The sequence below is a fragment of the Schistocerca cancellata genome, chromosome 10, assembly GCF_023864275.1.
Source record: "Schistocerca cancellata isolate TAMUIC-IGC-003103 chromosome 10, iqSchCanc2.1, whole genome shotgun sequence".
Classification (NCBI taxonomy): Eukaryota; Metazoa; Arthropoda; class Insecta; order Orthoptera; family Acrididae; genus Schistocerca; species Schistocerca cancellata.
The window spans coordinates 74,204,823-74,225,904 of NC_064635.1; the positions used below are offsets into that span (position 1 = coordinate 74,204,823).

Consider the following 21,082-nt stretch of genomic DNA (forward strand, 5'->3'; position numbering starts at 1 on the left):
TCGTTTCTGAAAGTATTTGTATGGAGTGTAGTCACATATGGAAGTGAAACATGGACGATGTACAGTTTGGACAAGAAGAGAATAGAAGCTTTTGAAATGTTGTGCTGCAGAAGAATGCTGAAGATTAGATGGGTAGATCACATAAATAATGAGGAGGTATTGAATAGAACTGGGGAGACAAGAAATTTGTGGCACAACTGGACTAGAAGAGGGGATCGGTTAGTAGGACATGTTCTAAGGCACCAAGGGATCACCAGTTTAGTATTGGAGGGCAGCATGGAGGGTAAAAATCGTAGAGGAAGACCAAGAGATGAATACACGAAGCAGATTCGGAAGGATGTAGGTTGCAGTAGGTACTGGGATATGAAGAAGCTTGCACAGGATAGAGTAGCATGGAGAGCTGCATCAAACCAGTCTCAGGAGTGAGGTCCACAACAGCAACATATAAGGGGTCCGGTAATTCCCGTTGCAAACTTCTAGGACTTGTAGAGAGGAGTGAGTTCATAATATTTTGAATAGGAACCTATGTCTGGAAACGTACTGTTTCCGTTCCATGACAGTTTCAACTCAGAAGTTTACCTCACACACTTCAGCTTGAGGAACTGAATTAGGCGTGTCGCAGTACAGTTATTAGGTAACAATTCGCAAGGGAACATTTCGAAATATCCATTTATCAATTAAGCGCATTTATTTGTACGGACACTAGTACATTATGTGTTTACGTTGTTACAAAACGAGAAAGAACCCAGTTACTGTACTTACACAACAGCACTGACGCATTACGATAGAAGTTCGATGTGACGACCACCAACTTTGTTACAGGCACTGTACATCTGAAGCATGTTCTGGTGCACTCTCTCCACCCCACCTGGAGTCTCTTCAGTTTCTAATGCAGCGACCCGAATTCCTGCCAGCAGATCTTCCTCTTCTTCTACAGGAGTTTCCTCAATTAAACTTTGCATACGACACTACAAGAACAAGTCGACAGGAGTTAAATTGTGTACCGCGGCAAGTAATTCTGAGACATTTCTCTTTCCCTCAGCAGACGTGGACGCGTTATATATCTGAATTGAAACGGTACCTTTCCGAACATGGGTTCCTATTTCAAGTTTTATGTACTCAGTCCCCTCTATATGAATCCTAGAAGTTTGTACATGGAATTTCCGATCACCCTATATACAGGGTTATTACAAATGATTGAAGCGATTTCACAGCTCTACAATAACTTTATTATTTGAGATATTTTCACAATGCTTTGCACACACATACAAAAACTCAAACAGTTTTTTTAGGCATTCACAAATGTTCGATATGTGCCCCTTTAGTGATTCGGCAGACATCAAGCCGATAATCAAGTTCCTCTCACACTCGGCGCAGCATGTCCCCATCAATGAGTTCGAAAGCATTGTTGATGCGAGCTCGCACGTTTCTTGGTAGAGGAGGTTTAAACACTGAATCTTTCACATCACTATGCGTGAAACTTGCCCGCACACGTTCAACCGTTTCTTCGCTCACTGCAGGCCAACCCGTTGATTTCCCCTTACAGAGGCATCCAGAAGCTTTAAACTGCGCATACCATCGCCCAATGGAGTTAGCAGTTGGTGGATCCTTGTTGAACTTCGTCCTGAAGTGTCGTTGCACTGTTATGACTGACTGATGTGAGTGCATTTCAAGCACGACATACGCTTTCTCGGCTCCTGTCGCCATTTTGTCTCACTGCGCTCTCGAGCGCTCTGGCGGCAGAAACCTGAAGTGCGGCTTTAGTCGAACAAAACTTTATGAGTTTTTCTACCTATCTGTAGTTTGTCGTGACCATATGTCAATGAATGGAACTACAGTGAATTTATGAAACCGCTTCAATCATTTGTAATAGCCCTGTACAAGGTGAAGAAAAACTCTCTCACTAAGACTTCCCAGCGCGATTCCTCACATACTGGCAATACGAAAATATCTGACAGATATCTGCGCATATTTCTGGCAGTAAATGGATGGTAGACTGGTAGTCTGGCCACACTGTAATCGCGTGACTGGTAGTTACCTCTGTCAGCACAGCGAACAGTCTTGCATGATCGGCGGAGTGTATGGCGTGTTGGGTTTGCATGGAGGAGGTCGAGGTTGATTTCTTTTTATTTGCAATCCGTAATGCATCACTAACTCAAGGTATTTTCTCAGACGGGTTAAAATGTGCCTCGTCAGGCCTTTCTACAAAAAAGGGGAAACCACAGATGTCGATGATTACCCGCAAACATCCTTGCTTACAGTATTTTCAAAAATCGTTCAGAAAGTCAGCCATCTCAGCGGTAATGGGATACTTAATAAATCACAGTTTGAATTTCAAAAATGCTGTCCTACTGAAACAGAAATATAGAGTTTCACTGCCCACATAACAGAGTCTTTAAATAGTAAAATTGAGCATTTGATTGTGTGAACCATGACATTACGTTACAGAAAATACAATCCTACGGTATAAATGGAACAACATGTGAGTGGTTTAAGTCATATCTCCATAATAGGAGGCAAAAAGTTTCTTTATTTGGTTTAAGTGATTCAAGAAAGTTTCCCACTTCATCCAAGTGGGGTGAAATTACATTAAGTGTCCCACAGGGTTCGATCATGGGTCCCCTTCTGTGCTTCATATAAGTGGTTCAAATGGCTCTGAGCACTATGGAACTTAACTTCTGAGGTCATCAGTCCCCTAGAACTTAGAACTACTTAAATGTAACTAACCTAAGGACATCACACACATCCATGCCCGAGGCAGGATTCGAACCTGCGACTGTAGCGGTCACGCGGTTCCAGACTGTAGTGGCTAGAACCACTCGGCCACCCCGGCCGGCTTTGATATATGTGAACGACCTCCCTTCTTATCTGAAACAAGAAGCTAAACTGTCACTGTATGCTGATGATACAAGCATTATTATTAATCCAGTAAAAGAAACACCAATAGAAAATGATACAAATAATGGCCTTAGAAAAGTTTTCGATTTGTTTCCTGCGAATGTGCTTGCTCTGTACTTTGAAAAAACACAGTACATCCAATTTTCCACTGCAAGGAGTACAGTTCCTTCAGTATATATAACACATCAACAGAAGTCAGGAGCCAGGGTAGAGATTGATAAGATTTTGGGTGTAGATATAGACGAGAATCTCAATTGGAAAATTCATGTTTTGAATTTCCTAAAACGACTAGGTTCAGAAACTTTTGCAATCAGAATAATTGCTAATTTTGGGGACATAGGAATTAGCAGGCTAACATACTTTGCATGTTTTCAGTCTCAGATGTCATACTGAATAATATTCTGCCATTTTGGCAGAAAATATTCAGTGCTCAAAAGAAAGTGGCTAGAATAGTGTGTGAGGCACATAGTCGCACATCTTGAAGGCATCTGTTTAAAAGGTTAGGAATTCTTACAACAGCCACACAGTACATTTACTCAGTAATGAAATTAGTTTTTAACAACATGGACCAGTTTAAAAACAACAGTGACATTCATGACTATAATACCAGAAAAAAGAAAGACTGACACTGTCCTTTAATTAACATATCATGGGCAAGAAAGGGGTAAAATATGCTGCTGTAGAACCTTGCGATAAATTACCAGATGAAACAAAATGTCTGACAGACAGCAGTAATAGTTTAAAAAACAAATTGAAATCATATCTCCTTGAGAACTCCTTCTATACCATGGATTAATTCTTGAATAGGAATAAATAAATCTAGTTACGGTGTAAAGTCAAGCGCCGGGACGCCAGTCTGGAATGGTAGAGAAGAGATGGCTGTGAAGGAGACGTCAGCCGATCGCACGCTGACTGAACCCTCTCCAGGACGACAACACTACAGCAGCGGCTCCTACGTGAAGAGGACATAAGCGGCGCGTCCCAACAATTGGTCGCGGCCCAGTTCAGTAGTAGCAGCTTCGATTGCTATTTAGTGTGTCGCCCATTCTTTGCGACCGATCTGTGTAATTGCAAAGTTAAGTATTGTCCCTTTTCATTACTACGATTTGTTTGGATGTTGTCTAGCGATCCGAACAAGCAGGTTTCCTAGACACCCCATATTTGATGATGAGCAGGGTGACATAATAAATCTATAGGTATAATGTATGCATTTTGTGCCATTTAAGGAAATGGAGTAGATAATAAAAAGTTTTAAGCTCTTATTTTATTTTATTTTTAAAAAAGAACGTTGATTCCTATCTGCATTTTTTATGCACTTGGCACGTTCCACATCATAACGGTTACCGTGAGATTGATCAATGGAACACGTAACTAACTAGCTAAAAATAGTCTGCGTGGTGGGAAATCTAGCGTCTTAATCTACAGCGATTACAGTGAGACTTCTGCAAAACATTTGCATTTATGTACTACGAACACAGAAATGGAAATACAGTCGTTTTCATTGGTCAGCTTTTAAAGAAGCCTTTTGCACGTCGTACGCGAACTGTTTCGTGCCACTGCTTCTGCTAGATTTCAGATTTTACTGTGTAACCTCCCCCAGTGGTCCCATCGAAATTACACTCCTGGAAATTGAAATAAGAACACCGTGAATTCATTGTCCCAGGAAGGTGAAACTTTATTGACACATTCCTGGGGTCAGATACATCACATGATCACACTGACAGAACCACAGGCACATAACACAGGCAACAGAGCATGCACAATGTCGGCACTAGTACAGTGTATATCCACCTTTCGCAGCAATGCAGGCTGCTATTCTCCCATGGAGACGATCGTAGAGATGCTGGATGTAGTCCTGTGGAACGGCTTGCCATGCCATTTCCACCTGGCGCCTCAGTTGGACCAGCGTTCGTGCTGGACGTGCAGACCGCGTGAGACGACGCTTCATCCAGTCCCAAACATGCTCAATGGGGGACAGATCGGGAGATCTTGCTTGCCAGGGTAGTTGACTTACACCTCCTAGAGCACGTTGGGTGGCACGGGATACATGCGGACGTGCATTGTCCTGTTGGAACAGCAAGTTCCCTTGCCGGTCTAGGAATGATAGAACGATGGGTTCGATGACGGTTTGGATGTACCGTGCACTATTCAGTGTCCCCTCGACGATCACCAGTGGTGTACGGCCAGTGTAGAAGATCGCTCCCCACACCATGATGCCGGGTGTTGGCCCTGTGTGCCTCGGTCGTATGCAGTCCTGATTGTGGCGCTCACCTGCACGGCGCCAAACACGCATACGACCATCATTGGCACCAAGGCAGAAGCGACTCTCATCGCTGAAGACGACACGTCTCCATTCGTCCCTCCATTCACGCCTGTCGCGACACCACTGGAGGCGGGCTGCACGATGTTGGGGCGTGAGCGGAAGACAGCCTAACGGTGTGGGGGACGGTAGCCCAGCTTCATGGAGACGGTTGCGAATGGTCCTCGCCGATACCCCAGGAGCAACAGTGTCCCAAATTTGCTGGGAAGTGGCGGTGCGGTCCCCTACGGCACTGCGTAGGAACCTACGGTCTTGGCGTGCATCCGTGCGTCGCTGCAGTCCGGTCCCAGGTCAACGGGCACGTGCACCTTCCGCCGACCACTGGCGACAACATCGATGTACTGTGGAGACCTCACGCCCCACGTGTTGAGCAATTCGGTGGTACGTCCACCCGGCCTCCCGCATGCCCACTATACGCCCTCGCTCAAAGTCCGTCAACTGCACATACGGTTCACGTCCACGCTGTCGCGGCATGCTACCAGTGTTAAAGACTGCGATGGAGCTCCGTATGCCACGGCAAACTGGCTGACACAGACGGCGGCGGTGCACAAATGCTACGCAGCTAGCGCCATTCGACGGCGTACACCGCGGTTCCTGGTGTGTCCGCTGTGCCGTGCGTGTGATCATTGCTTGTACAGCCCTCTCGCAGTGTCCGGAGCAAGTATGGTGGGTCTGACACACCGGTGTCAATGTGTTCTTTTTTCCATTTCCAGAAGTGTATTTGTAAAGCACGTTGCTAGCCCTACTGGTGACGCAAGACCGTGACGGAATATAATGGACCTGAACGTCACAAGTTGCTATTAATCGATTGGACCACTGCGGGAGGGTACACACAAAACAAGTTAGAAATCTAGTAGGGCAGGCGTGCGAAACAATGCCCGTGCATGAAGTGTAAAAGGTTTGTTTTAAAGCTGACCAATGAAAACGACTGTATTTCCATTTCTGTGTTGGTAGTACGTAACTGCAAATGTTTTGTGGAAGACGTGCTGTATTTTTTGTATGACGATTAAGACGCCAGACACCGTACCACGCAGACTACTTCTAGCAGATAAAAAGAATAAGCCTCGATCAAGAATCGAACCCTCGACCTCCTGCACGCTAACTTAAAACGCGATCCACTGCACCAACAGAACAGCACTACTGTGGTATTCTGACAGAGGTAGTTAGTATACACGTGATTACAGCGCTACCACATTGCAAGTCTTTAACACCTATTTACTGCCAGAAATATGCACAGGACGAAATTTTTGTGACAGGTATTTTTGTATTGCAAAGTCCGAGTGCGCGAATTTTTCTTCACCCTGTATATATCAAGTTCCCCTCCACTTCAGCTATGTAACACTCAATTTCATGTCACACATCGCTCACTGCTGTTGTTTCCTCTTAGCCATTTGTTTACTTACCACTCCCCTCTTCTTATGGCCACTACGCATTTGTCCATTACTCACTGACAACCCTCGATTTGGAACTGTTTGCGCATTTAGCGTCTGTGTTTTCTCTTTCGTAAGTCAGTACTGGCGCTACACACTGATTACAGACTTTCTCTTTGAGACGCATAGCGAATTTACTTTTCAGTACGGGCGTTTCCCAAATGCACTAAGAATAGATTTTACGGTCTTGTTTATTTCTCCAAGTGTCCGACGACGAATTTTTTGTAACTGTTTTAAGCATACCCGTTTTTCAACTGTTTCTACCGTCCACTGATTTGGTTTTACTGAAGTTGATGACCGGGATACTGTCGTAGTTGCTCTGGCCACAAACCATTGGAGATGAAGTTTTTTCTAGTACAATGCAGCACACGCATCCAATTGCTGAGCGCAGTTATTATGGAAATTTGTTAATGTACTGTAAAGAAGAAGCAGCTATATTCGCCTATGATCGCCTTCAGCACTGTGAGACATTCATAATCATTCTTTGTTTTCACCTATGTTAGTCTAACGTTGGTAATCAGTATTCACTCGTAATCGATTCAGAGTACGAGATAGTCAAGCTTTCTGATAACGATAGCCTTTCTATGGCAGTACAGTATTAAAGGCTGCCATTGAGTAAATTCTTATCTTGGGAAAGTGGAAGTCATAATATTGTCTAGACAGTTAATTACTTGTAGACATCTGTACTAGGGAGGTGTTATCTAGAAAATACAGCTGAAGGTTCTGAAACAAAACGTACGTTTATTTATCGATTTTCAACGATTCCTTGATTTCACATGAGCAGCATTGTTGTTGTTGTTGTTGTTGTGGTCTTCAGTCCTGAGACTGGTTTGATGCAGCTCTCCATGCTACTCTATCCTGTACAAGCTTCTTCATATCCCAGTAACTACTGCAACCTACATCCTTCTGAATCTGCTTAGTGTATTCATCTCTTGGTCTCCCTCTACGATTTTTACCCTCCACGCTGCCCTCCAATACTAAATTGGTAATCCCTTGATGCCTCAGAACATGTCCTACCAACCGATCCCTTCTTCTAGCCAGGTTGTGCCACAAGCTTCTCTTCTCCCCAATCCTATTCAATACCTCCTCATTAGTTGTGTGTTCTACCCATCTAATCTTGAGCATTCTTCTGTAGCACCACATTTCAAAAGCTTCTATTCTCTTCTTGTCCAAACTATTTATCGTCCATGTTTCACTTCCATACATGGCTACACTCTATACAAATCCTTTCAGAAACGACTTCCTGACACTTAAATGATGGTCGTATGCGTGTTAGGCGCCGTGCAGGTGAGCGCCACAATCAGGACTGCATACGACCGAGGCACACAGGGCCAACACCCGGCATCATGGTGTGGGGAGCGATCTCCTACACTGGCCGTACACCACTGGTGATCGTCGAGGGGACACTGAATAGTGCACGGTACATCCAAACCGTCATCGAACCCATCGTTCTACCATTCCTAGACCGGCAAGGGAACTTGCTGTTCCAACAGGACAATGCACGTCCGCATGTATCCCGTGCGACCCAACGTGCTCTAGAAGGTGTAAGTCAACTACCCTGGCCAGCAAGATCTCCGGATCTGTCCCCCATTGAGCATGTTTGGGACTGGATGAAGCGTCGTCTCACGCGGTCTGCACGTCCAGCACGAACGCTGGTCCAACTGAGGCGCCAGGTGGAAATGGCATGGCAAGCCGTTCCACAGGACTACATCCAGCATCTCTACGATCGTCTCCATGGGAGAACAGCAGCCTGCATTGCTGCGAAAGGTGGATATACACTGTACTAGTGCCGACATTGTGCATGCTCTGTTGCCTGTGTCTATGTGCCTGTGGTTCTGTCAGTGTGATCATGTGATGTATCTGACCCCAGGAATGTGTCAATAAAGTTTCCCCTTCCTGGGACAATGAATTCACGGTGTTCTTATTTCAATTTCCAGGAGTGTAGATTGTCTTTGCGATAGTATAATGTGAAGAAAGAAATTTTAAAGAAAGCCAGATGAAAATCGTATGAAAATATTGAAATGAACCACCAAGTTTTGAGATAACATTATCACTTTGAACAGGGTGTTTCAAGAACAGTCTTACGACGTCACAAGACTGTTTTACAAACTCCTCCCGAACAGGCCTTGGAAGGCCCAACGGTACAGACTGGCGACCATGCCATCCTCAGACCACAGGTGTCACTGGATGCGGATATGGAGGGCCGTGTGGTGAGCACACCACTCTCCCAGCCGTATGTCAGCTTCCGAGACCCGAGTCGTCACTTCTCAATGAAGTAGCTCCTCAGTTTGCCTCACACAGGCTGAGTGCACCCCGCTTGCCAGCAGCACTCCGTAAACCGGATGGTCACCCATCCAAGTGCTAGCCCAGCCCGACAGCTCTTAACTTCGGTGATCTGACGGGAACCGGTGTTACCACTGTGGCAAGGCCGTCGGCTCACAAGATTGCCTCGTACCTGAATAAAGATACACCTTCGGGTTATATTTTCTACGTTAAAACTAAAATACAGCCAGTAGCGCTCTCCATTCTGCAGCTAGCTGTCACACCTGTTAGTCGCTCAGCGTGCGTCGAGTCGACATGGAGATGACTCAGCTAACAAAAGGCGTTTTGCGTTTTCCGTTTCAGCATCAGTAGTTGCGTTTCTACTGTGCGGCGTGATTTTCGTCGAGAGTGCGGTGCTGCACTTCCTGATTCTCGAACCGAACTATGACACGAGAGAGTTTGAAGACACTGGATGTTGATGTTAGGGTATATCCACGGGCAACGGCTGTGTGACTGCTCAAGGCGTGGAGCGCATGCAGCACAGCTTGACACGTAGGCCGAGGTGATAGCCATCCGTCATGTGTCACTAGACCGTGCTTTGCGGCAGCGGTTGTGTTTCATACCATACGGTACACTGCACTGGTACGAGCCTTGAAGTGCTTCAGGTTGGCTTGGGCTGTGTGGTGGTTTGTTATATTTCAAATCATTCACCAAATACTAAAATAAGTTGCTACCCGAATACTCCGTTTATGCTATTGTGGTCTTCAGTCAAGAGACTGGTTTGATGCAGCTCTCCATGCTACTCTATTCTGTGCAAGCTTCATTATCTCCCAGTACCTCCTGCAACCTACATCCTTCTGAATCTGCTTAGTGTATTCATCTCTTGGTCTCCTTCCACGATTTTTACCCTGCACGCTGACCTCCAATACTAAATTGGTGATCCCTTGATGCCTCAGAACATGTCCCAAAAAATCCCTTCTTCTAATCAAGTTGTGCCACAAATTTCTCTTCTCCCCAATTCTATTCAGTACCTCCGCATTACTTATGTGATTTACCCATCTAACCTCCAGCATTCTTCTGTAGCACCACATTTCGAAAGCTTCTATTCTCTTCTTGTCCGAACTATTTATCGTCCATGTTTCACTTCCATACATGGTTACACGCTATACAAATACTTTCAGAAACGACTTCCTGACACTTACATCTACACTCGATGTTAACAAATTTCTCTTCTTCAGAAACGCTTCCCTTGCCATTTCCAGTCTACATTTTATACCCTCTCTACTTCGACCATCATCAGTTATTTTGCTCCCCAAATAGGAAAACTCCTTTACTACTTTAAGTGTCTCATTTCCTAATCTAACTCCCTCTGCATCACCCGATTTAATTCGACTACATTCCATTATCCTGGTTTTGCTTTTGTTGATGTTCATCTTATACAGTCCTTTCAAGACACTGTCCATTCCGTTCAACTGCTCTTCCAAGTCTTTTGCTGTCTCTGACAGAATTACAATGCCATCGGCGAACCTCAAAGTTTTTATTTCTTCTCCTTATATTTTAATTCTTACTCCAAATTTTTCTTTTGTTTCCTTTACTGCTTGCTCAATATACGGACTGAATAACATCGGGCATAGGCTACAACCTTACATGCAATGAGTTTTGCTTTACGGGATATTCTGCCGGTATATTATTAATCAGGGTGCAGCTAGTATGTGCTCTGAATCGGTGTGTCGTCTTCCTCCAACTGGGGTCAGAATTCGTCTCCTTACAGGCTGCCGATAAAGCTGCTGAAAATAATCTTCACGTTCTCATTCACTCCACCATATACACTGAAACGCCAAAGAAACTGGTATAGGCTTGAGTATACAAATACAGAGATATGTAAACAGGCAGAATACGACGCCGCAGTCGGCAACGTCTGTAAAAGATAACAAATGTGTGGCACAGTTGTTAGATCGGTTACTGCTGCTACAATGGCAGGTTATTAACATTTAAGTGATTTTGAACGGGGTATCACAGTCGGCGCACAAGCGATGGGGCACAGCATCACCGAGGTAGCGATGAAGTGGGGATATCCCCGTACGGCCATTTCACGAGTGTACCGTGAATATCAGGAATCCGGTAGAACATCAAGTCTCGCACATCACTGCGACCGGGAAAAGATTCTGCAAGAACGGGACCGACGACGACTGATGAGAATCATTCAACACCACAGAAGTGCAACCCTTCCGTCAATTACTGCAGATTTCAATGCCGGACCATCAACAAGTGTATGTGAGCGAACCATTCAACGAAGCATCATCGATATGGGCTTTCGGAGCCGAAGGCCCACTGATGTACCCTTGATGACTGCACGACACAAGGCTTTACGCCTCGCCTGGTCACGTCAACGCCGACATTGGACTGTTGATGACTGGAAACATGCTGCCTGGTCGGACGAATCTCGTTTCGAATTGTGACGAGCAGATAGACGTGTACGGGTATAGAGACAACCTCATAAATTGATGGACGTGGCTCTGTAATGGTGTGGGACGTGTGCAGTCGGAGTGATATGGGACCGCTGATACGTCCAGATACGGCTGTGACGGCTGACACGTACGTAAGCATCCTGTCTGATCATCTGCACCTATTCATGTCCACTGCGCATTCCCACGGACTTTGGCAATTCCAGCAGGACAATGCGACATCCCATACATCCAGAGTGGCTCCAGGAACACTATTCTGAGTTTAAACATTTCAGTTGGCCACCAGAGTCCCCAGACATGAACATTATTGCGCATATCTGGGATTCCTAGCAATGCGCTGTTCGGAAGATATCTCCACCCCCTCGTATTCTTACGGATTTATGGACAGCTCTGCAGGATTCGTGGCGTCAATTTCCTCCAGCACTACTTCAGACATTAGTCGAGTTCATGCCATGTCGTGGCGCGGCACTTCTGCGTGCTTGCGGGGGCCTACACGATATTTGGCAGGTGTACCAGTTTCTTTGCCTCTTCAGTGTAAATAAGAGGCGAGATTCAATTCAATTTCTTCTATCATCTCAAGACATGATACGTGTTGAGAGCTATCAACTCGCATACTGCCACTCTGTGATACGCTCATAAAAGATCTGGTATTCAACTTGATAATTAACAATTACAATACATTTACTATCTTTGGCAATTTGCGTTCGTAGATTTCATGGAGCTCTTTGTTCCGCACCGAACGCTCCATTGCACTCCTGTCTTCACGCCAGCTGGTAGGATCGTCTGACTGCTATTCCCCTTCCGTACAGTCACTGGATCGTTAGCTCTCGCATCAGCACCTACGACTTAAGACATCTCCCAACAGTGGGACGCTCACCACTTGCCAACTGCTCTGAAATGTACCTATCGCAGCAAATACAGTCAATTGTAAATGAAAAAAAAGTGATGAAATTTCACATGTAAAAAAATTTTGTTATGTTTTTCAACTTGCAGTTCCATGAGAGTGAATCCTGAATCATTGCTGGTCGTGCTGACAAAATTTTATGAATTTATTTGTAAAAGTGTAGACAGTGGAAGTTAAAACTTCCTGTGGTGCCTCTCCTGCTCCAAGTCGGCTCGTTTGAAGTCCTACCCCCCTTAAACCGGAAGGTAAATATTAAATTTGGCAAATTTCAATGAAAAAGAGAAACGATTTAGCTAAAATTTTATTTCCTACGTTCATTGTCTAATTGAGGAGGAAACTTACTAATTATCAAAATATGTTGTCTGGAAAAGTAGGAATTCATAACATAACTCAATAATATTTTGTAATTTACATGAAATGTATTCGCAGTTGCAAATACGAACCATCATCTGTTGTATAAGGAGATGGCGACAGTATGTGCCAGATCGGGACTCGAACCCCGTTATTCCGCTTTACTGGAGCGGTCCCCTTCACCGCTTTGGCTTTCCGTGCACGACATAGGGCCAGACCAAAATTTGGATAAGTTGTCGTTCCTGTGTCACAACCTTTACTCGTACACATTGTGTAATTCCGGTACAGGGGAGGACGTTTTTTATTGAAACTCCTTGCTTGGTATTGGCGGACAAACGCGATACTACAGTGGACGCGTTGTTTGGAAGTTGTTCTTTGGTTTGCGATGTTGGTTTTCGTACCTTCGACGTTGCCTCTTTTAATTACTGCACGAGGCCTTGCCGCAGTGGTAACCCCAGTTCCCGTCAGACCACAGAAGTTGAGCACTCGGATGGGCCACCGTCCGGCTCTACCGTGTGTCGTTGGCAAGCGGGGTGCACCAACACCGACTCAAAGGAAGGCCTCGGCGCTTGTTCGTGACGTCACGTCAGCTAGGCACGGCGAACGCCAGGTCTGTTGCAGGCATACTCATAATGGTGATGTCTCCCTCTCGGACACAGGAAAGTGTGAAACTATTGGCGGTAGTTGGCCAACACTCATTGTTCTGAGAGATTTCAGCAATCAATTAATTGTGCAGTTCATTACACTTCTTAACAAATAGTGTACTCCAGAACTTAAATTTCCACCTGTTTTAAGGATTGACATACAAAAACAACTTCATGGTCCAGCAGCAACAGAATTCGTGCTTCTTTACTTTATTTGTAAATCTGAGGAAGTTACGTTTGTACTGGGTTGCTTTTACAAGAAACTGTGAACATATTGGTGTTCTTCTTCAGGTATCTTGGTTGACTATGGGGTGAGGAGCACTGAATGTTAATGAAATATCTTGCGATTGTACACGTTGGGGGAGGGGGTGGGGGACAGAAGAAGAAGAAGCAAAAGAGAGATACTTGTTTTATCAAATAAAATTTTTTTATCTTATAATGTTTCTCCTTTCAGTTGCAATAGGGGAATATTTATCTTTTCAAATGTGCATGTTTAAAAAAGTTTAAGCTCAGCAGTATTTTCGATGTATGAAGCTATTTTGTTTCCTGTTTACAATTCCTTTCGTTGAAAACGACTATAATCTAATGACTGGCAACAGTTGGACATTTACACATGTAAATTAGTTCACATTTCCAGTGACGATGTCAAACCAAAATAAATAAATAAATAAAAGAAACGAGTTAACTGTAGGGGGTTGGGGTAAGTTTCGATAGCAAAATGGATCAAGTAAATATAGTTACTTGAATGTAAAATTTCCGAAGCTTGCAATGCGGCAAAGCATCTTCCCATATTGATCTACGTTTGCTTCGACAGGATTCAGTAATACAGAACTATGATCTTCATTTGAAGTTTTACGATAGTTAAGAAAATATTTCATCTAAATAAAACTGCAGAATTCAAAACAATACCAAACATTCCGTCAAAAAATAAGAGATTTATAGTGATTAGGATGACCAGGCGTTTCTGCCAGCAACAGACCTGGCGTTCGCCGTGCCTAGCTGACGTGACGTCACCAACAAGCGCCGAGGCCTTCCTTTGAGTCGGTGTTGGGTGCACTCGGGCCTCGTCGGGCCAATTGGGGAGCCGCCCGATTAAGAAGTGGAGGCACCGCTCACGATAACTGACAACGGCCGGCAGAGCCTTGTGCTGCTCCTCCGTATCCGCATCCGGTGACGCCTAAAGGATGAGGATGACATGGCGGCCGGTCGGTTCCGTTGGGACTGCAAGGCTGTTCAGACGGTGTTTGTTTGATCTGTTCTAATTACCGGTAACTCTGATGAAGTTAATGTGTCCTTATTGTGCAAGTCTGCAGGCTTTCGTGGCCGGTGTCACTGAAGTTAAAATCTTCTGGGTTATTAGGCCGCATCGAAGCTGCTTACAAGAATAATATACAGAAGAATGGAAAAGAAAATTGAGAATGCGCTAGGTGACGATCAGTTTGGCTTTAGGAAAAGTAAAGGGACGAGAGAGGCAATTCTGACGTTACGGCTAATAATGGAAGCAAGGCTAAGGAAAAATCAAGACACTTTCATAGGATTTGTCGACCTGGAGAAACCGTTCGACAACATAAAATGGTGCAAGCTGTTCGGGATTCTGAAAAAAGTAGCGGTAAGCTATAGGGAGAGACGGGTCATATACAATATGTACAAAAACCAAGAGGGAATAACAAGAGTGGACGATCAAGAACGAAGTGCTCGTATTAAGAAGGGTGCAAGACAAGGCTGTAGCCTTTCGCCCCTACTCTTCAATCTGTACATCGAGGAGGCATGATGGAAATAAAAGAAAGGTTCAGGAGTGGAATTAAAATACACGGTGAAAGGATATCAATGATACAATGCGCTGATGACATTGCTATCCTGAGTGAAAGTGAAGAAGAATTAAATGATCTGCTGAACGGAATGAACAGTCTAATGAGTACACAGTGTGGTTTGAGAGTAAATCGGAGAAAGACGAAGGTAATGAGAAGTAGTAGAAATGAGAACAGCGAGAAAGTTAACATCAGGATTGATGGTCACGAAGTCATTGAAGTTAAGGAATTCTGCTACCTAGGCAGTAAAATAACCAATGACGGACGGAGCAAGGAGGACATCAAAAGCAGACTCGCTATGGCAAAAAAGGCATTTCTGGCCAAGAGAAGTCTACTAATATCAAATACGGGCCTTAATTTGAGGAAGAAATTTCTGAGGATGTACGTCTGGAGTACAGCATTGTATGGTAGTGAAACATGTACTGTGGGAAAACCGGAACAGAAGAGAATCGAAGCATTTGATATGTGGTGCTATAGAAGAATGTTGAAAATTAGGTGGACTGATAAGGTAAGGAATGAGGAGGTTCTACGCAGAATCGGAGAGGAAAGGAATATGTGGAAAACACTGATAAGGAGAAGGGACAGGATGATAGGACATCTACTAAGACATGAGGGAATGACTTGAGCTGTAGAGGGCAAAAACTGTAGAGCAAGTCAGAGATTGGAATACGTCAAGCAAATAATTGAGGACGTAGGTTGCAAGCGCTACTCTGAGATGAAGAGGTTAGCACAGGAAAGGAATTCGTGGCGGGCCGCATCAAACCAGTCAGTAGACTGATGAAAAAAAAAAAAAAAAAAAAAAAAAAAGCCGCGTCATGTTTCTTCTAAAATGTTCGACGTTTCGACCCCTCTGCTGGGATCGTCCTCAGGATCTTTTGGTGTCCATTACTGCTAGAACACTGTCAGAGACGAGTGTCGCGTCCACTTAAAACAAAAATCGGCAATAGCGGAACTCACGAGAACTGTGGCTCTGACATCGATTTTAATAACGTACTTGTACTGGCTAAAGAAACAAACATTTATAGAAGAAAGGTCCGAGAAGCGGTTGAAATTTCTAAGAATGCATCTAATTTCAATAGAGAGGTACGTCCCGGTAGCTGAGTGGTCAGCGCGACAGACTGTCAATCCTTTAGAGCCCGGGTTCGATTCCCGGCTGGGTCGGAGATTTTCTCCGCTCAGGGACTGGGTGTTGTTTAATTATCATCATTTCATCCCCATCGACGCGCAAGTCGCCGAAGTGGCGTCAAATCGAAAGACTTGCACCAGGCGAGCGGTCTACCGGACGGGAGGCCCTCCTCACACGACACATTATTATTACATTCAGTAGAGAGGACGGATATAGGCTGCCGGCATCGTGGCTCTCCGTCATCAAGGAAGTAAATACGCGGCCGCGGTGTGTGAGCGGAATAAACAATGCGCTGCAAGTCACCTCGGCGGACAATAATATTTTGGGTGAACATTCCCCCTCTCTTGCTCTGTCCGTTTAGAATCTAGCCACTGATGACGACTAACCACTAGCAGTAGCAGGCATTTCAACCAATAACACTTCTCCAGCATAGTGTGGAATAGTGCCTTTCTATCCAATGACGATGACCGCCAATGGTGTCCACAGGAGATAAGCTACCATCGCCCCTTCTTCTGTATTAGCCTATGACTATGGCCCACCAGTGGTAGCCATATGAATTTTAATCAATACTATCACTTCTCCTGCACGAACGCCAGAAAATTTCCCCTTTATAAATGGACGCGACACTCGTCTCTGACAGTGTTCTAGCAGTAGTGGACACCAAAATATCCTGATGAAGATCCCAGCAGAGGGGTCGAAACGTCGAACATTTTAGAAGAAACATGACGCGGCCTAATAACCCAGAAGATTTTAACTTCAGTGCCGTTATTATGTTTCTATGTTTCTAGTAAGAGGTCTTGTTTGTTAGAAAGAAATGTTTAGTGAAACTGAAGAGAGCGAACGGTAATGTGAAGTATAGTTCCTCCGTCACTAACGCGTTACGTGTTGCAGTTAATATATTACTTTTGAGTTTGAATGACTGCAGGATGTTCAGTATAATGATAATATACTATCAAATCATTTATTAACCTCTTGCAATTTCAGTCGAGCTATCGCCCGTGCGTTGACCGCTATCGGTTACATAAATTTCAGTAATTCTTGCGTAAATTCAATTTTTAGGTCAACGTAGTAAGTTTCATAACTTTTCTCCTCATTCGTTAAACTACTACAGTCTTACTAAATTTCAGGTTCATAATTAGTAAAATTTTATGCCACTAGTTCAAAGCTACATCTATATCTACATGGACACTCTGCAAATCACATTTAAATACCTGGCAGAGGGTTCATCGAACCACCTTCACAGTTCTTTCATATAGGGCGCGGAAAGAACAAACACATATATCTTTCGGTACGAGCTCTGATTTCCCTTATTTTATTATGGTGATCGTTTTTCCCTATGTACAAACATTTTCGCCTTCGGAAGAGAAAGTTGGTGATTGGAATTTCGTGAGAAGGTTCCTCCGCAACGAAAAACGCCTTTGTTTTAATGATGTCCATCCCAGATCCTGTACCATTTCAGTGACACTCTCTCCACTATTTCGCGACAATCCAAAACGTGCTGCCCTTCTTTGAACTTTTTCGATGTACTCCGCCAATCCTATCTGGGAAGAATCCCACACCGTTCAGCAGTATTCTAAAAGAGGACGGACAGGTGTAATGTAGGCAGTCTCCTTAGTAGATGTGTTGCATTTCCTAAGTGTCCTGCCAATAAAACGCGGTCTTTGGTTAGCCTTTCACACAACATTTTCTGTGTGTTCCTTGCAATTTAAGTTGGTCGTAATTGTAATTTCTAGGTATTTAGTTGAAATTATGACCGTTACATTTGACTGATTTACCATGTAACCCAAGTTTAACGGATTCCTTTTCGCACTCCTGTGGATGACCTCACACTTTTCGTTATTTAAGGTCAATTGCCAATTTTCGCACCATACAGATATCTTTTGTAAATCGTTTTGGAGTTTTTTTTTTATCTTCTGATGACTTTACTAGTCGATAAACAACGACATCTGCAAACAACCTAAGACGGCTGCTCAGTTTGTCTCCCAAATCGTTTATACAGATAAGAAACAGCCAAGGGCCTATAGCAATACCTTGGGAAACGCCAGAAATCACTCATATTTTACTCGATGGCTTCCGTCAGTTACTACGAATTGTGACTCCTCTGACAGGAAATCACGAATCCAGTCACATAACTGACACGATATTCAATAGGCACGCAATTCCACTACAAGCAGCTTGTGTGAATCAGTGTCAAAAACCTTCCGGAAAACCAGACATACAGAATCAGTTTGAAATCCCTTGTCGATAGCACTCAACACTACTTGCGAGTAAAGAGCAATTTGTGTTTTACAAGAACGATGTTTTCTAAAGCCATGTTCATGGTGTGTCAATAGACTGTTTTTTTTTTCGAAGTAATTCATAATATTTGAACACAAATGTTCGAAAATCCTGCTGCACATCGACACAAAATCCACATTCGTCTTTCTTTCAGTTCTTATTGGCACAACTTATTTCGTTGGCATTGTAATGTTCAGTAGCACACTAATCCGCATTCTGTCGATACACATTCTTCGGAAATGATGCTATTTTTGAAAGTTGCAGAATGTTAAGAACACGAGTCGTTAATTATACCCTACTGGCCATTAAAATTGCTACACAACGAAGATGACGTGCTACAGACGCGAAATTTAACCGACAGGAAGAAGATGCTGTGATACGCAAATGATTAGCTTTCAGAGCATTCACACAAGGTTGGCGCCGGTGGCTACACCAACAACGTACTGACATGAGGAAAGTTTCCAACCGATTTCTCATACACAAACAGCAGTTGACCGGCGTTGCCTGGTGAAACGTTGTTGTGATGCCTCGTGTAAGGAGGAGAAATGCGTACCATCACGTTTCCGACTTTGATAAAGGTCGGATTGTTGCTTATCGCGATTGCGGTTTATCGTATCGCGACATTCCTGCTCGCGTTGGTCGAGATCCAATGACTGTTAGCAGAATCGGATCGTGCAGCCACGTCTCGATCCCTGAGTCAACAGATGGGGACGTTTGCAAGACAACAACCCTCTGCACGAACAGTTCGACGACGTTTGCAGCACCATGGACTATCAGCTCGGAGACCACGGCTGCGGTTACCTTTGACGCTGCATCACAGACAGGAGCGCCTGCGATGGTGTACTCAACGACGAACCTGGGTGCACGAATGGCAAAACGTCATTTTTTCGGATGAATGCAGGTTCTGTTTACAGCATCACGATGGTCGCATCCGTGTTTGGCGACATCGCGGTGAACGCACATTGGAAGTGTGTATTGGTCATCGCCATACTGGCGTATCACCCGGCGTGTTGGTATGGGGTGCCATTGGTTACACGTCTTGGTCATCTCTTGTTCGTATTGACGGCACTTTGAACAGTGGACGTTACATTTCAGATGTGTTTCGTCCCGTGGCTCTACCCTTCATTCGATCCCTGCGAAACCCTTAATGCACGACCGCATGCTGCAGGTCCTGTACCGGCCTTTATGGATACAGAAAATGGTCGACTGCTGCCCTGGCCAGCACATCCTCCAGATATCTCACCAACTTTAAAACGTCTGGTCAAGCAACTGGCTCATCACAATACGCCAGTCACTACTCTTGATGAACTATGGTGTCGTGCTGAAGCTGTACGGGCAGATGTCCAAGGTCTGTTTGACTTAATGCCCAGGCGTATCAAGGCCGTTATTACAGCCAGAGGTGGTTGTTCTGGGTACTGATTTTTCAGGATCTATGCACCCAAATTGCGTGAAAATGTAATCACATGTTAGTTCTAGTATAATATATTTGTCCAATGAACACCCGTTTATCATCTGCATTTCTTCTTGGTGTAGCAATTTTAATGGCCTGTACTGTAGGAGAATGTGCGTATGTTACAGGATATCCAGAAACATTCGCATATTTGACGAGCGTCTTCCTGTGCATTCTCTGACAGGTGAGAGATCTTTGCGTGAGGAAACATAGCCTGCAGGATGTACAGGCAGTTTGCAGACTAGAATCTCTCATCCACTTTGCTGTTTCGCAAACGGTCAATTCTGTAATTAACTTCAGAGTTTTCCTTTACGGGAACGACCTTGGAGAACTGCCCGCGGCTCGAACAGGCGGAAGACAACTAGGCAGCCGCACGCACGCAGACGCACGCAGTCGTGGCACGGAACAAGCCCTCAACAAGTACAATGTCTCTACAGCGACGAACCTCTTACGCTTCGGTCTCCGCGTCAAACAATTCGCGAATTTAGCGAAAAGTGCCGTTCATTGAGAAGAAGCAGCTCCAAGAAATCTCTATGATTCACCGACGTGCAAAAGTTAAGAACTAAAGTAGCTTTCAGATAATGTGTCATTGCCACGTATAATAGTTCGAGGAAACTTGGACCTTACACAGACAGAATTGGTACAATAGAGAAGATAACAGAAGGAAATACGCCATGAGACGAACGACAATTTCATTTAAAGACAATTATTACACTGAGGTGGGCAACGGCCTTGCCGCAGTGGAAACAGCGGTTCCCGCCGGCGCACCGAAGTTAAGCGCTGTTGGGCGTGGCCGCCACTGGAATGGGTGACCATCCGGGCCGCCATGCGCTGTTGCCAGTTTTCGGGGTGCACTCAGCCGCGTGATGCAAATTGAAGAGCTACTAGACCGAATAGTAGCGGCTCCGGTCACAGAAAACCTTCTTAACGGCCGCGAGAGTGTTGTGCTGACTACACGCCCCTCCTATCCGCACCATCAGCTGAGGATGAAACGGCGGTCGGATGGTCTCGGTGGGCCACTTGTGGCCTGAAGACGGAGTGCTTATTACACTGAGGTGACTGGCTAGCTGTGACGGTCGCCGGCTATTACAAAAGGTGTGACATGATTTCTGAATACGATGTCTTATCATCGCTGACAACAGTGCAC

General features: G+C 44.7%; 1 protein-coding gene and 1 pseudogene across 1 annotated transcript in view; both read right to left on the minus strand.

The window, feature by feature from the left end:
- The window catches only part of LOC126106636 (UDP-glucosyltransferase 2-like), a 136,806-nt gene that overhangs the window by 102,150 nt on the left and 13,574 nt on the right, over positions 1 to 21,082 (minus strand). The gene's annotated exons all lie outside the window — the stretch shown is intronic.
- LOC126106987 (5S ribosomal RNA) lies at positions 8,967 to 9,084 on the minus strand (annotated as a pseudogene).